Raw genomic sequence first — 17940 nt, 5'->3', positions numbered from 1 at the left:
AGGTAACTGAGGCCCAGAGAATTAATTGATGGTATTTATTGAGTGCTTACTGTGAGCAAAGCACTGTTACTAAGCACTTGGGAAAGTAAAAAGCAACAATGAGATTACATTCTAGAGGGGTAGACAGATATTATTATAAATCAGTAATTCGTAATATATGATTTAAAGATATGTACACAACTGCTGTGGGGTTGAGGATGAAGTGAATATCAAATGCCTGAAATTCACAGATCCAGTGCATAGACTAAGCAGAAGGGAGAGGAAACCAGGGAAAAAAGGGTTTAATCGGGGAAGGCCTTTTGGAAGAGGTAAGATGTAAATACTGTTACTGAGGTGGGGAGAGTGGGGTCAGGCATATACAGAAAGGGAGGAAGTTGAGCCCACTGTTGGGTAAGGATTGTCTCTGTTGCCAAATTGTACTTTCCAAGTGCTTAGTACAGTGCTCTGCACACAGTAAGCGCTCAATAAATACGAATGAATGAATGTGGGAGAGGCGTCGGCAGTGAGATAGATGAAATTAAGGTGCAATGAGTAAACAGGCGATAAAGTAATAATAATAATAATGATGACAGTATTTGTTAAGCGCTTGCTATGTGCAAAGCACTGCTCTGAGCACTGGGGAGATACAAGGTGATCAGGTGTTCCCACGTGGGGCTCACAGTCTTAATCCCCATTTTCCAGATGAGGAACTGAGGCCCAGAGAAGTGAAGTGACTTGCCCAAAGTCACACAGCTGACAATTGGCAAGGTATACAGGCTGGGCTGTAGTAGGATTCAGTTAAGTGAGGTAGGATGAGGCGAGCCAATTGAGTGCTTTATAGCTGATGTTAAGGATGTTTTTTATGTGGATATGGATGGGCAGGATTGGAAGTTCTTGAGGAGTGGGGAGACATGGACAGGAATTCTTAGGAAAACGATCAGTGCAACAGAGTGAAGTATGGACTGGAGTGGGAAGAAAAAGGAATCAGGGAGCTCAGTGAGGAGGCAGATGCAGTAATCCAGGTGGAATATGATAAGTGCTTAGATCAGCAGCGTGGCTCAGTGGAAAGAGCCCGGGCTTTGGAGTCAGAGGTCAGGGGTTCTAGTCCCGGCTCTGCCAATTGTCAGCTGTGTGACTTTGGGCAAGTCACTTAACTTCTCTGTGCCTCAGTTACCTCATCTGGAAAAGGGGGATTAAGACTGTGAGCCCCCTGTGGGACAACCTGATCACCTTGTAACCTCCCCAGCACTTAGAACAGTGCTTTGCAAATAGTAAGCGCTTAATAAATGCCATTATTATTATTATTATTATTATTATTATTATTATAGCATGGTAGTAGTTTGGATGGAGAGGAAAGGGTGGGTTTTAGCAATGTTGTGAGGGTAGAATTGACCGACTGAATTTGTGGGTGAAATGATTTTGTGATTTGGTGACCGACTGAATATGTGGGTGAAATGAGAAGGATGAATCAAGGACAATCAAACAAGCAGCGTGACTCAGTGGAAGGAGCATGGGCTTTGGAGTCAGAGGTCGTGGGTTCTAATGTCGGCCCCGCCACCTGTCAGCTGTGTGGCTTTGGGCAAGTCACTTAACTTCTCTGTGCCTCAGTTAACTCATCTGTAAAATGGGGATTAAGACTGTGAGCCCCACGTGGGACAACGTGATTACCTTGTATCTCCTGCAATGCTAAGAGCAGTGCTTTGCATATAGTAAGCACTTAACAAATACCATAATGGTTATTATTATTATCATTCATGTTTTTTAAGTGCTTACTGTGTGCAGAGCAGAGCCTGGGCTTGGGAGTCAGAGGTTGTGGGTTCTAATCCTCGCTCTGCCACATGTCTGCTGTGTGACCTTGGGCAAGTCACTTAACTTCTCTGAGCCTCAGTTACCTCATCTGTAAAATGGGGATTAAAAGTGTGAGCCCCACACGGGACAATCTGATCACCTGGTAACCCCCCAAGTGCTTAGAACCGTGTTTTGCACATAGTAAGCACTTAACAAATGCCATCATTATTATTACTGAGCACTTGGGAGAGTACAGTATAACAGAGTGGATAGATATGTTCTCTGCCCACAGTGAGCTTACAGGATAGAAGGGAAGACAAACATCACAGCGAATGTGGCTGTTTATTTTTATATTGTACTCTTCCTACCACATAGTTCAGTGGTTTGCACACAGTAAGCACTCGATAAATATGACTGAATGAACTGAATGAATGTATTTTTACATAAGTGCTGTGGGGCCGAAGGAAGGGTGAATAAAGGGTGAAAAGCCAAGGCAAGGGCGAAGCAGAAGAGAGTAGAAGAGGAGGAAATGAGACTAGTTGGGGAAGCCCTCTTGAAGGAGATGGGCCTTCAGTAAAACTTTCAAAATGGAGAGAGTGATCGTCCGTCGGATTTGATGAGTGAAGGCGTTCTAAGCTAGAGTCAAGATATGGATGAAAGGTGGGTGGCAAGATAGATGAGACGGAGGTACAGCGAGTAGGTTCGTATTTGAGAAGTGAAGGAAGGATGTGGGATGAGATGTACGAGAAAATCTGGGTGGTAAGGTAGGAGGGAGCAAGGAGTTTGAGTGTTTTAAAGCCAATGGTAACAGTTTCTGTTTGATGCAGAGGTGGATGGGCAACCAGTGGAGATTCTTGCAGAGTGAGACAACACCAATATTAAAGGCTTGTGATATAGAGAGGACAGTAGTATTGTCTACAATGATATGGAAGACAGGGTTTGTGAAGGAAGATTAGGAGTTCAATTTTATACATATTTAGTTTGAGGTATCAGAGGGACATACTCTGTCCCTCTGTAGTACTGTCCTGAAGGCAGGAGGAAATGTGAGATTTCAGGCCAGGAAAGAGGTCAGGGCTGGAAATGTAGATTGGGAATCATCTCCACAAAGATGGTAGTTGAAGCCAGGGGAATGAGTGAGTTCTCCAAGGGAAGGGGTTTAGATGGAGAATAGATGGGGACTTAGAATTGAGCCTTGAGGGGACCTCCCCATCAGAGGGTGGAAGCAAAAGAAACTGAGGAGGAACTGTCAGAGAGATAGGAGGAGAACCATGAGAGGACAGTGTCAGTGAAACCAATGTTGAGAATGTTTAAGGAAATGGGGGTGGTCTACAGTGTAGAAGGCAGCTGAGAGCCTTAGCTAAGTTAAGTGCTTAGTACAGTGCTCTGCACACAGTAAGCGCTCAATAAATACGATTGAATGAGAGGTCTAGGAGGATTAGGATAGAGTAGAGGCCATCAGATTTGGCTAGAAGAAGGTCACTGGTTACCTTAGAGAGGGCTGTTTCCATGAAGGTGGGGGCAGGGAGCCAGATTGGAGAGGATCAAGGAGAAAAGTGGAGGAAAGGAAGTGGAGACTATAGATGGAAACACCTCTCTCAACAAATTTGGAGAGAAGGAAAGGAAGTGGAGACAGTGGATATAAACAACCCTCTCAGGAAGTTTGGAGAGGAATGGTAGGAGGGAAATGGAGTGCTAACTGGAGGGACCCAGAAGAGTCAAGAAAGGGTTACTTTAGGATAAAGGATACATAAGCACTCAATAAATAAGACTGAATGAATGAATGAATAAGCATGTTTGAAAGCAGTGGGGAAGAAGCCGTTAGAAAGTACACAGTTGAAGATGGCAGTCAAGGAGGGAAGGAGGGAGGGGCGAAGTGAATTTAAAAAGGTATGAAGGGATGGGGTGAGAAGCACAGGCTGAGGGGTTAAATTTAGAGAAGAGATGAGAGAAGTTAAGTGATTTGCCCAAGGTCACCCAGCAGACGTGGAAGAGCCGGGATTCGAACCCAGGCTTTCTGACTCCTAAGCCCTTGCTCTTCCAACTAGGCCATGCTGTTTCTCTAACGATTTTAGTGTTTTATTTCTTACCCTATAACTCCTTATATTTCTATATTCTTTAACCAAGAAGTGATGTTATGTGTAAGAAAAAAAATGTCTAAAATATTGGAATTTTAGCTAAACTGGCTTAAATTAGGCCAGATGTACGATATTTGGAAGGGAATGAAATGGGCATCATCCCCTCTCAGGGTCACACCGGGAGAGTTTCCAGTACTCTACCAGTCTCGACTATGGGAGGGAGAGTCAAGCAGAGGCATATCCATTCCATTCCTAGCTTGGGCAGTGGTTAGCAAATGGAAGGCAATCTGCAACAAGTCAAAACTCATCTGTGCTGGGCAGTAGTGGCACGGAAGAGAATTGAAAGCAGAGATTCAAGTTTACTGCATGGAAGGAGGCAATTCTTCCATATTTTTACCAAGAAAACTCTATGGATACACTATACGATTGCAGATGGAGGTGGGGCATTCTGGGAAAGATAACAATAATTATTATTATTATAGTCTTTGTTAAGTGCTTACTATCACTGTTCTAAGCACTGGGGTAGATATAATAATAATAATAATGGCATTTATTAAGTGCTTACTATGTGCAAAGCACTGTTCTCATAATAATAATAATAATAATGGCATTTATTAAGCGCTTACTATGTGCAAAGCACTGTTCTAAGTGCTGGGGAGGTTGCAAGGTGATCAGGTTGTCCCACGGGGGGCTCACAGTCTTAATCCCCATTTTACAGACGAGGTAACTGAGGCCCAGAGAAGTCAAGTGACTTGCCCAAAGTTACACAGCTGACAATTGCCAGAACCGGGATTTGAACCCACAACCTCTGACTCCAAAGCCCGTGTTCTTTCCTCTGAGCCATGCAGCTTCTCTAAGGTATATATATATATAAGGTAATTGAGTTGTCCCACATGGGGCTCACCGTCTTAATCCTCATTTTACAGATGAGGTAACTGAGGCACAGGGAGGTTAAGTGGCTTGCCCAAGGTCACACAGCAGACAAGTGGTGGATGCCAGACTAGAACCCATGTCTTCTAACTCCAAGCCTGTGCTGTTGCCACTAAGCCACCCTGCTTCTCCATGGCAACGTTGTGGGTCAGAGATGACTCGACAGCATAAAACAAGACTAGTAATGGGCATCAACTGTTCAGATCCTGGCAGAAAATGAGAGGTTTAAGAGCCACAACTTCTAGGAGGGGGTAAACCAACATAATGTAGTCACTTCAACAGATTGAGACAAATTATTATCATTAGTAAAAATTGTGACGCTTCAAGACCTCCAGGACTAAACTCTGGTCTGTATCACTATCTCCTTCATAGTTGAGTACCGATACCCTAAAGCCATTCTACCCAGGCTGGAGATGGCGTTTCCCAAAAAAAAACAAAGAAAAAAACAAACAGATGAGCTTCTGAGATTTCTGGTCTGAAACCTGCACAGAGGAATTGATTCTCATGCTAGTAGCTGCTATAGCAGCACTCTAATTCTCTCATTAGGGCAAGGGGGACAAGAAGCAGGGTGGAAAGTAGCTGCAGCAGATTGCAAACAGAATGTGGGGTCCTAAGTCAAATTAGCCAGGCCCAGGCAGGATTGGGACTGAGATACAGGTCCTCTGATTCCCAGAGGAGTGCTCATTTTACTGGGCCCCCAGCTGATACTGGATCTATCAGCTCCTTCCCATCTCAAATCTACCCACGCGTGTTGATAAATATGAATAGACAGAAAGGAAATAATACCAGACACAAAAGATCAGTTGATATTGCCTAATGGAACAAAGGCAAAACCGTGAGATAGGGGGCCTGGGTTTTAATCCTGAATTTACTACAAATTGGCCGTGGATCTTGGATAACTGCTTCAGTATCCTCGTCTGTAACATGAAGGAAGTCACATATGACCCTTGTTCCTTGATTCTGTTTGGGTCGAGAGGTCAGCCATTGAAGCCAGGTTGCTTGGGAGCGTCATTTTCAAGTCTCTACTGCCCTCACTGCTGCTTTCCACTGGAGCTCTCCCCACTCACAGGAGTAAAGTGTAGGTGATGAAGATGGAGAATGTGCACACATTACAGAACGCTGAGAGCTTTCTGTTTACCAGGCCCAGTAATGTTGGGGGAGAAGGAGGGAAGAGACGAGTCATCGGGATAGGTCTCTGAGAAATTTTGCCAAGTATCATTTTCAGCATGCGTTGCATTCAGAACACTGTATTAGGTGATTTTATAGAGTAAATGTGGAAGATAAGGTCTCTGTCCTTGAGGAGTTTACGATCCAACAGAGGATGTAAACTGCTTTCTTATTCCCTAAGCAGATGGCTACTGTTTGTTACATCTTGCCTGATTGCCTGAGGGGTACTGTTTGTTACACTGAGGACTTCGGGGAGGAGGAGATGAGCTCTAGTCTGTGAGCTCGGTGTGGGCAGGGATTGTCACAGTTTATTGTTACTAATAATAATAATAATAATAATAATAATGACATTTGTTAAGCGCTTACTATGTGCAAAGCACGGTTCTAAGCGCTGGAGAGGATACAAGGTGATCAGGTTGTCCCCCGGGGGCTCCCAGTCTTAATCCCCATTTTCCAGATGAGGTAACTGAGGCATAGAGAAGTGAAGTGACTTGCCCAAAGTCACACAGCGGACAAGTGGCGGAGCCGGGATTTGAACCCATGACCTCTGACTCCGAAGCCCGGGCTCTTTCCACTGAGCCATGCTGCCTCTATTCTATTGCACTTTCCCAAGTGTTTAGTACAGTGTTCTGCACACAATAAGCGCTTAATAAATATGATTGCCTGTTACAACTGGGACCTCAGCTGGGCTGGCTGAACTTCCCAACAGAACTCAGCCAAAGATACACCTATGGAGGTGTTTCGTTTCATTTTTGATTTTTGTTAAGCACTAACTATATGCCAAGCACTGTTCTAAGCTCTGGGGTAGATACACGGTAATCAGGTTGTCCCACGTGGGGCTCACAGTCTTAATCCTTATTTTACAGAGGAGGTAACTGAGGCACAGAGAAGTGAAGTGACTTGCCCAAAGTCACGCAGCTGATAAGTGGTGGAGGCGGGATTGGAACCCACGACCTCTGAGTCCCAAGCCCAGGCTCTTGTCACTAAGCCACGCTGCTTCTCAAGTCCGAAGTGCCTTGCCTAGCAGACGAGCGGCAGAGCTGGCAGCAGAACCCAGGCCCTTCGGACTCCCAAAGCCGCCCTCAGTTCACTGGGTCAGTTGCCTGCCTTTTCCCTGAAATAATAATAATAATGATGGCATTTATGAAGCACATACTATGTGCAAAGCACTGTTCTAAGCACTGGGGAGGTTACAGAGTGATCAGGTTGTCCCATGGGGAGCTCACAGTCTTCATCCCCATTTTACAGATGAGGTAACCGAGGCCCAAAGAAGTGAAGTGACTTGCCCCAAGTCACACAGCTGACAAGTGGTAGAGCTGGGATTTGAACCCATGACCTCTGACTCCAAAGCCCGGGCTCTTTCCACCGAGCCACGCTGCTTCTCTATGGTTCCCATTCTTTACGTTTCCCATTCTCTATGGGAATGGTTGAAACGTATGTTCTGCTCGTCTGAGTTCCGGGATATGAGTAAGTGACATTGTGGGAACTCCACCTTTCCTGAGTCTGGGATGAGGAGGGGACAGGAGGTAGTAAGGGGATGGTTGCCATGGGGATGACATCCCCTGTCCCCTCACCTCAGAGGTCAGACCCCTGGTTCTAGCTTCTTTTCACCCATTTCCACCCTGCTGCATGCATTCTGGAGTCGAGCAGCGATGAGAGCTACCCCCGACCCTCCCTGGATGCCTTCTTTCCCCTCCTGCTCCTCAGCGCTCAGCCCTGTGGTGGCAAGGACCTGGGTTTTGATCAGCTCATTCATTCATTCAATCATATTTCTTAAGTGCTTACTGTGTGCCGAGCACTGTACTAAGCGCTTGGGGAAGTACAGTCTAGAGCTCATCTCCTCCTCCCCCCAGCCCTCGGGACCAAGTCCAGACTATTTCTCCCACTCCCTGCTGGATCTATGGAAATATAGGTCCTGAAAAATCTCCAGGGGCTGCTGCCTGTTTTTCCTGTCAAGGAAAAACTTCTCACTCTCGGCTTCAAGGCTGTCCATCACCTCGCCCCCTCCTACCTCACCTCCCTTCTCTCCTTCTCCAGCCCAGCCTGAACCCTCCGCTCCTCTGCCGCTAACCTCCTTACCGGGCCTCGTTCTCGCCTGTCCCGCCATCGACCCCCGGCCCACGTCCTCCCCCTGACCTGGAATGCCCTCCCTCCACACATCCACCAAGCTAGATCTCTTCCTCCCTTCAAAGCCCTACTGAGAGCTCACCTCCTCCAGACTGAGCCCCCTTTTTCCTCTCCTCCTCCCCATCTCCCCCGGCCCTACCTCCTTCCCCTCCCCATAGCACTCGTATATATATTTGTACAGATTTATTACTCTATTTATTTTACTTGTACATACTCTATTTTGTTAATGATGTGCATTTAGCTTTAATTCTATTTGTTCTGTCGACGTGTTTTGTTGTCTGTCTCCCCCTTCTAGACAGTGAGCCCATTGTTGGGTAGGCACTGTCTCTATATGTTGCCGACTTGTACTTCCCAAGCGCTTAGTACAGTGCTCTGCACACAGTAAGTGCTCAATAAATACAATTCAATGAATTAATTCAGGCTCTGGGGAAGCATTAGAGAGGATAGGAATTTGGAATTCTGCAGGGGTCTGACCCTTGCATCTTGCTCCCTTCCAGCAAACTCAGATGGACTGCTGACAGGCTTCAGGACCGGATTGATGCTGGTAGCTCTGGTACATAACAAATCAATAATGGCATCTTTCAAATCTGCCCGCCACCTAAAGCTCAACATGTCGAAGACTGAACTCCTTGTCTTCCCTCCCAAACCTTGCCCTCTCCCTGACTTTCCTATCTCTGTTGACGGCACTACCATCCTTCCCGTCTCACAAGCCCGCAACCTTGGTGTCATCCTCGACTCCGCTCTCTCATTCACCCCTCACATCCAAACCGTCAGCAAAACCTGCCGATCTCAGCTCCACAACATTGCCAAGATCCGCCCTTTCCTCTCCATCCCAACTGCTACCCTGCTCATTCAAGCTCTCATCCTATCCTGTCTGGACTACTGCATCAGCCTTCTCTCTGATCTCCCATCCTCGTGTCTCTCTCCACTTCAATCCATACTTCATACTGCTGCCCGGATTATCTTTGTCCAGAAACGCTCTGGGCATATCACTCCCCTCCTCAAAAATCTCCAGTGGCTACCAATCAATCTGCGCATCAGGCAGAAACTCCTCACCCTGGGCTTCAAGGCTGTCCATCACCTCGCCCCCTCCTACCTCACCTCTCTTCTCTCCTTCTACAGCCCAGTCCGCACCCTCCGCTCCTCCACCGCTGATCTCCTCACCATACCTCGCTCTCGCCTGTCCCGCCATCGACCCCCGGCCCACGTCATCCCCCGGGCCTGGAATGCCCTCCCTCTGCCCATCCGCCAAGCTAGCTCTCTTCCTCCCTTCAAGGCCCTGCTGAGAGCTCACCTCCTCCAGGAGGCCTTCCCAGACTGAGCCCCTTCCTTCCTCTCCCCCCTCGTCCCCCTCTCCATTCCCCCATCTTACCTCCCTCCCTTCCCCACAGCACCTGTATATATGTATATATGTTTGTAAATATTTTTTTTACTCTATTTATTTATTTATTTAATTTATTTGTACATATCTATTCTATTTATTTTATTTTGTTAGTATGTTTGGTTTTGTTCTCTGTCTCCCCCTTTTAGACTGTGAGCCCACTGTTGGGTAGGGACTGTCTCTATATGTTGCCAATTTGTACTTCCCAAGCGCTTAGTACAGTGCTCTGCACATAGTAAGCGCTCAATAAATACGATTGATGATGATGATGATGCTCTATCCTGGGAGAAGCAGCATGGCTAGTGGAAAGAGCATAAAATGGGGATTGGAGGATCTGAGTTCTAATTCTGGTTCTGCTACTTGCCTGCTGGTGACTTTAGGCAAGTCACTTAATTTTTCTGTAATTCAGTCCCTCTTATCTGTAAAATGGGGATTAAATCCACGTTCCCCCTTCTCTCAGGCTGCGGGCTGCATATGGGGCAGGTACTGTGTTCAGTCTGATTATTTTATGATTTTCCCTGTACTTAGAATAACGCTTGGCATATAAGAAGTAAGCACTTAACACATACCACAATTATTATCATAACAAACTGATACGGCATGCATACAGTGGGAATAGAGAAAAAGTAGATCCGAGTGTCAGAATATCTTAGATGTATAATTATTTGTGGTTTTTGTCTCCCCGAATCGTCTAAGGTTATTAGTTTGTGAGTAAGGACTGTCTTCAATTTATGTGGCATCTCCTTTGTGTATGCCCAAATACATATTACAAAGCTATACACCATATAGGCCCTCCACACATATTGGTAATGAATGAATAAATGAATGAAATATAGTTGAAGATAAAACAAGTTAATTGATATCGAAGTGGAAAAATTCAACAGACTATAATTTTCAGCCTAGAAGCAGTGTCAGTAACATCACCTTCCACAATAAAAACTGCAATATATGCATGTGTGCAGACATGCCTGATTTATAGTGAAGGTCAGTTATGCTATATCCGATAACGTTATTTTAAAAAGCATATATCATCCTCCAAATCATGGTTATGGAGTCATGGCTTTATTTACTGATTAAATTCTGCATCCAGCCTACCCTTCCAATTTTGGGGTGTTTAACTGTGCAAACTTAATGTTGCTTTAAGACAGCTATTTCCAAGTAGTGATTCAATGGTAGGAACGACACTGCAGTCTAAATTTTCCCTGTTCCGTCTTAGGCCCATTACATCTTGCTTTATTTTCACTGACTAGTGAGAATAAGTGATCCCTGTTCTCTTTATGATCCTCTCCATGTATTTGCAGTCATAATCACCTCCCTTAGGTCTTTTCTTTCAACCTAAAATTCCCAGTCCTCACAATCTTATCTCGTAAGTCTTGTTTTCCCAGCCTTTTATCACTGTTGTTGTTCTCCACTGAATTCTGAGCAATTTGTCTGTCTTTTTGAAATGTGGTTCTCTGCTGAACTTAGTCTCCCAATTGTGGCCTAACGAGACTTGAATCGAGCTCAATACCTTTTTCATGCCATCATCATTGATACAGTCCAAAACACCGCGGTGTTCGATTTTGGGGGTGGCCGTGATCAGAATGTTGAATAGGTCCAACTTGTCATCCACTGTAACTTCTGGATTCTTTCCTGTGCTGCTACTGTCTATCCCTACAATCACCAAAAAGAAATTGGAATAACCAGATTCTCTCACCCTGCATAGTGATAATTGTGTTTGTTAAACATTTACTCTATACCAAGCACTGTGAAGATACAAGATAATCAGGTTGGACTCAATCCCTTTCCCTCCTGCAGTGCACAGACTAAGTATGAGGGAGAAACCGCATGAACTTCTATGCCTTATCATTTGAATGATTTTCTCATTTTGTTACTGCATCAAGTTTATATCAATCAATCTATCGATGGCATTTATTGAGATCTTACTATAATAATAATGATGGCATTTGTTAAGCGCTTACTATGTGCAAAGCACTGTTCTAAGAGCTGGGGGGGATACAAGGTGGTCAGGTTGTCCCACGTGGGGCTCACAGTCTTAATCCCCATTTTACAGATGAAGTAACTGAGGCTCAGAGAAGTGAAGTGACTTGCCCAAGGTCACCCAGGAGACATTTGCCGTCGCCGGGATTCGAACCCATGACCTCTGACTCCAAAGCCCGTGCTCTTTCCACTGAGCCAAGCTGCTTCTCTATGTGCAAAGCACTATACTAAATACTTGAGAGAGTACAATACAACAGAGTTGAAAGACATATGCCCTGCCCACGAGGAGCTTACAGTATTATATGATGGTGATGGTATTTGTTAAGCACTTTCTATGTGCCAAGCACTGTTCTGAGCTCTTGGACAGGTACAAGGGAATCAGGTTATCCCACATGGGGTTCACAATTTCATCCCCATTTTCCAGATGAGGTAACTGAGGCACAGAGAAGTTAAGTGGCTTGTCCAAAGTCACACAGCAGACAAGTGGCAGAGCAGGAATTAGAACCCACATCCTCCAACTCCCAGGCCCAGGATCTTTCCACCAAGCCGTGCTGCTTCTCTAATCTAATTTTATATCTAATCTGATTTCCCAAGTAATCATAACCCCAGAAAGGTTTGTGAGCCTGATTAGTCTATTTTGCTTTTTGAATCTCAGTATTTCAGTTCTTAACCTTTAATTCAGTTTCTTTCACTTTCTTAACCTGTATTTTTTAATGGCGCCCAACCCCGAGGAATCATGGGGCCTTCGGACTCTTTTGGATGAAATCACCTTGTTGGCCTCAGGAAAAACGTTCAATCCAGCATCACAGTTATTGCAGAATCATACTTCCATCCAAAAAGACGAATGTCAATTCATTTCCCTTATTTAGATTTCTATTACGTTCAGATAAAGGGCTTATGCAGTAGCAACTACTTGAATGAAATGCAAAGTACAGTTAAAAAACATGAAACTTAGCAAAGGTGGGAAGCATAGTGTGGCTGGGAAATAGCAGGCCTTTCTAAATGAATAAACTAATAAATGCTTTTCATTCATTTATTCTATTTATTGAGCACTTATTGTGTGCAGACCACTGTACTAAGTACTTGGCAGAGTACAGTACAACAATAAACAGTCACATTCCCTGCCCACAGTGAGCTTACAGTCTATATGTTGCCAGCTTGTACTTCCCAAGTGCTTAGTACAGTGCTCTGCACACAGTAAGCGCTCAATAAATATGATTGAATGAATGAATGAATGAATAGACGGGGGAGGCAGACATCAATACAAATAAATAAAATTAGAGATATATACATAAGTGCTGTGGGGCTGGGATGAGGGAAGAGCAAAGTGAGCACGTCAGGGTGATGCAGAAAGGGATTGGGAGATGAGGAAAAGTGAGGCTTAGTCTGGGAAAGATGATAAAACCTCTTGAAGGCGGGGGGAGAGTAATTGTCAGATTTGAGGAGTGAGGGTTTCCAGGCCAGAGGCATCATGTCGGCTAGGGGTTGTCGGTGAGACAGGCAAGATCAATGCACAGTGAGAAGGTTAGTACTAGAGGAGCAAATTATGTGGGTTATAGAAGGATAGAAATGAAGTGAGGCAGGAGGGGGCAAGGCGATGGAGTGTTTTAAAGCCAATGGCGAGTAGTTTTTGCATGATGTGGAGGTGGACGGGAAAACACTGGAGCTTTTTGAGGAGGGGCGTGATGTGTCCTGACTGTTTTTGTAGAAAACTGATCTGCGCAGCCGAGTGAAGTACGGACTGGAGTGGGGAGAGTCAGGAGGCTGGGAGGTCAGCAGGGAGGCTGATGCAGTAATCTGGGAGGGATAGGATGAGTGAGTGTATTAACGTGGTGGCAGTTTGGATGGAAAGGAAAGGATGGATTTTAGCGGTGTTTAGCTTTTGCATTCTATACTCTTCACTTATTCCTACAGTTCCAGAATCTGGGCCCACTCTAGTTCAAGCCTTTGTCATTTCATAGCAAAACTGCATTATCAGCCTCCTTTCTAGTCTCCCTGCCTCCAGCCTCTCACCACATAAATTTATTCTACGCAACCTCACTTGGCACACATCTCCTTATTCCTCCTATAGTTAGCTTTCTCCCTCCACGTACGGTGGAATTTGCTCCTAATTGGTAGATTCAGGGCTCTCCACTAGCTGGTTCCATAATTATAATAATAATAATGGCATTTATTAAACGCTTACTATGTGTAAAGCACTGTTCAAAGAGCTGGGGAGGTTACAAAGTGATGAGGTTGTCCCACGGGGAGCTCACAGTCTTCATCCCCATTTTACAGATGAGGGAACTGAGGACCAGAGCAGTTGAGTGACTTGCCCAAAGTCACACAGCTGACAATTGGTGGAGCCGGGATTTGAACCTATGAGCTCTGACTTCAAAGCCCAGGCTCTTTCCACTGAGCCACGCTGCTTCTCCATCTTTCAACTTACCAGCTTTCGGCTCCCTGGTTCATTCTTTGCTCCTCCCAAATTGACTTTCTAACTGTATCTTGTTCTCAATTTTCTAGCCATTCACAATGATTCCACCCAGTCTAGAAATCCTCCTTACCCCAAATCCACCAGACCCCCGGCTCTCTCCATTTTAAACCCATCCTAAATTTCCCCTCGTTTTGGAAGCCTTCCTCAATTGAATGGACAGCATCCCAGTCGCCTCCACCCAACACACGCCCTTAGTGCTTGTAAGTTGCATCCCTTCTTTTAGCACTCATGTACATAGGTATAAGTTTACTTTAAAAAAATATATATAGATAGTTATGGCTATCTGTGCATTCAGTTATTTGTTCTTCAGTTATTTGGTTTCATCCTGATGTGTTGGTATGGCTTCCCACTTTATCGTTGTCCTTCCTTCTGCTTTCACTATCTTTAAATGCTGCTTTTTTCCTTTCTCCCCAGTAGTCTGTGATTTCTTTGAGGATGGGGAATACGAGTCTGACTTTTTTTGTATACTCCCCGGCAATCAGTAAAGTTCCTAGCACTCAGTAGGCATCAATAAATACCACTGATTGATGATGTGGTCAATGGAATGAATGATAAATGAGGGATTATTGCAGGTCAGATGGGAGATAAATTGTTCTCCAGTTTCACTGAGTCCAGGGCAGGAGCAGTGCACTGCATTGCCCAGTTGACAGAACACAAGTGGAGAGTCAGAAGGATCTGGGTTACAATCCCAGTTCCACTATTTGCTGTATGACCTTGGAGAAGTCACTTAAATTACCTGTGCTTCCATTTCCTGACTTGTAAAATGGGGATTAAGACTGTGAGCCCCTCGTGGGCCAGGGATCATTTCCAACCCGATTAGCTTCCGTCTTCCCCTACACTTAGTACAGGGCTTGGCACATAGTAAACACTTACAAATACTGTAAAAGAATGACCTTAGGTTATAGTGAGAGAGACTCTACGTTATCAAACCATTGATTAAAGTGTATGATAGACTCTCTTTTGCAGAAATCGTTTTGGAAATCTAGGGCCATTCTGGTGCAATTCTGCCTCCACACAGAACATAAGATAGATAACTATTAAAGGTCTCTTCCAGCCCATTAATTAAAACATAATACTAAGACACATCTAACAAAAGAAAACATATTAAGCCGATTTTTCATACAGAAATATTTTTTTCTGATACATTAGTTACAAGATCCCAGGCAGTTTAGAGCCAAAAACCTCATCTTGAGTACTTTCTAATCCACCACATTCTACCTCCTTCACTTAATTATGATTATAAAATACATTTGTGGCTATTATTTTGAAACTAAATAATGAACCTGCAGTATCCCAAAGCGCTTTATTGGGAAAGCACTATGTTTAATCTTCTCACAAGCTATCTGGAACCACAGATGAGATTTATGAGCAATAAAATTCCTGAATTGCATGAGATTTCTGTTCAAGAATCCAGACTCTTTGGAGCCTAGAATCAATTCAAGGCAACCAATAGATCAGATAGATCAGAATGATCAAGGCTGGTCAAGCCCCCGAAATACAATCCTTTCACAAGTGATTTTATATTTCCCATTCCACTTCTTTACCAAGGGTTACTAGAGTTCACCAAAGATATCTGAAGCATAAAGACTTAAATAAAGATCAGTGATATAACTTTGCAATAGCCAGTCTTTCAAGACACATGTGCTGAACTGAAAGGGGAAACGCTCAAGCAAGGAGGGCAGAAGTCGGAATGAAGCTAAATTTCCAACAATGTAGGTGGCTAGGACACACAGTCAATCTTATCATCGCTAACCACTGCACAATCTCTACCTTCGCCAACTCCGAAATCCCTCAATCTGACAACAACCTCCTCTCCCACAGACCACCTCTCCATAAATCTGTACTATTTCCCCACAGAGACCTCCGATCCCGAGACCCCATCCAATTTTCTTAACTCACCGTGCCCCAATTAGCTTCCATGCCCAAACTACCCACGCTTGATGATCAAGTAGACATTCTCAACACTACCATCTCTACGGAACTCAACTCACTCACCCCCCATCCCTTCATCGATCTCGTACCACTAACCCACAGCCCTGGATCACCGCCCCAGCCCGCCTCATTCTCTCTTGTGCTCCAGTCGCAGAGTACCGCTGACGGAAATTTAAACATCAAGCCGATTTTGTCCACTTCAAGATTATCCTTGCATGTTTTAACTCTCCCTTCTCCTCTGCCTGGCCAAACTATTTCTCTACCTTTACTGACACCCATGCCCATCTTAAGAAATCGTCTCCTGTTCGAGATATTTAACTCCCTCCTCAGGCCCCCGGTCCACCCACCTCTCCCATCCCTTACCCTCAGTGACCTGGCCACCTGCTTAAGAAAACTGACACGATCTGATATAAGCTTCTGAAAATCACCCTTGCCCTTCCTCATCCCCTCCCCATTCCAGCCCCCTCTTCACCTTTCCCATCCTTCCCAGCAGTATCTCTAAAGGAGATCTCCCACATGCACATAAGAACCCACTCCTTCACACCATAACAGAGCTCTCGCCCCCTCCTTTCTTCCCTCCCTAACAGTCATCTTTACCTTTCGCTCTTCAATGGCTTCTTCCCCACTGCCTTCAAACATGCCTACATCTCCCCATCCTAAAAAAACCCTCCTTTGACCCCACGGATCCCTCTAGTTATCACCCCATCTCCCTCCTACCATTCCTCTCCAAACTCCTTGAGTGAGTTGTCTACATCTGTTGCCTCAAATTCCTCTTCTCTAATTCTCTCCTTGACCCCCTCCAAGCTGGCTTCTGTCCCCTTCGCTCCACAGAAACTGTCCTCTCAAAAATCACCAATGATCTCCTTCTTGCCCAATCCAATGGCCTCTAATCCATCTTAATATTCCTTGACCTCACAGCTGCCTTCGTCACAGTGGACAACCCCCTTTTCCTGGAGATGTTATCCAACCTTGGCTTCACTGAATCTGTCCTCTCCTGGCTTTCCTCTTATCTCTTTGGCTGTTCATTCTGTCTCCTTCGTGGGCTCCTCCCCTGCCTCCCATCCCTGAACTGTGGGCGTCCATCAAGGTTCTGTTCTTGGTCTCCTTCTATTCTCCATCAACACCTACTCCCTTGCTTCCATGTCTTCAACTACAACCACTGTGCAGATGATTCCCAAATCTACACCTCTAGCCCCGATCTCTCTCCTTCTCTCAGGTTTCACATCTCCTCCTGCCTTCAAGACGTTTTTATTTGGATGTCCTGCTGTCACCTCAAACTGAACATGTCCAAAACAGAGCTCCTTAACTTCCTATCCAAACCCTGTCCTCCCCTGACTTTCCCATCTCTGTAGAAGACACCATCATTCCTCCTGTTTCACAAGCCTGTAACCTTGGCGTTATCCTTAACTCCTTTCTTAACTCATATTCAGTCTGTCCCTAAATCTTGTCTTTCCCACCTTCACAACATCACTAAAATCTGCCCTTTCCTCCCCATCCAAACTGTTACCACTTTAATATAGTCACACATTCTATTCCGCTTGAATTAAACAGTCAGCCTTCTTGCTGATCTCCCAGCCTCCTGTGTCTCGCCACTTCAGTCCAGTTTTCACTCTGCTGCTCGGATCATTTTTCTACAAAATTATTCAGGACAAAACACCCCTCCTCTCCTCAACAAACTCCAGTGGTTGCCCATCCACCTCGGTATCAAACAAAAACTCCTCACCATTGACTTTAAAACAGTCTAACACCTTGCCCCCTCCTCCCTCACCTACCTTCTCTCCTTCTACAACCCAGCCCCTCCACTTCTCTCCTCTAGTGCTAACTTTCTTTCTCACTGTGCCTCAATATCACCGGTCTCACTCCCGACCCCTAGCCCACATCCTGCCTCTGGCCCGGACCACCCTTCCTCCTCAAAACCGACAGTTATTCTCCCCTCTTAAAAGCCTTATTGAAGTCATATCTCCTCCAAGATGTCTTCCCGAAATGAGCCCCACTTTCCATCCTCTCCCACTCCGGCATCACCCTGACGTGCTTCCTTTGCTCTTCTCCTTTCCCAACCCCCCAGCACTTATGTAAATATGTGTAATTTTATTTATTTGTATTAA

General features: G+C 45.1%; 1 protein-coding gene and 1 non-coding gene across 2 annotated transcripts in view; one reads left to right on the top strand and one right to left on the bottom strand.

The window, feature by feature from the left end:
• The window catches only part of TRHDE (thyrotropin releasing hormone degrading enzyme), a 455067-nt gene that overhangs the window by 64410 nt on the left and 372717 nt on the right, over positions 1 to 17940 (bottom strand). The window lies entirely within an intron of this gene.
• Positions 4003 to 4140, top strand: LOC119937305. The gene has a single exon (XR_005453982.1). It is a non-coding gene; the product is annotated as a small nucleolar RNA SNORA7 (small nucleolar RNA).

Source organism: Tachyglossus aculeatus, chromosome 14 (genome assembly GCF_015852505.1).
Source record: "Tachyglossus aculeatus isolate mTacAcu1 chromosome 14, mTacAcu1.pri, whole genome shotgun sequence".
Classification (NCBI taxonomy): domain Eukaryota; kingdom Metazoa; phylum Chordata; class Mammalia; order Monotremata; family Tachyglossidae; genus Tachyglossus; species Tachyglossus aculeatus.
This window is presented reverse-complemented; position numbering and strand designations above follow the sequence as displayed.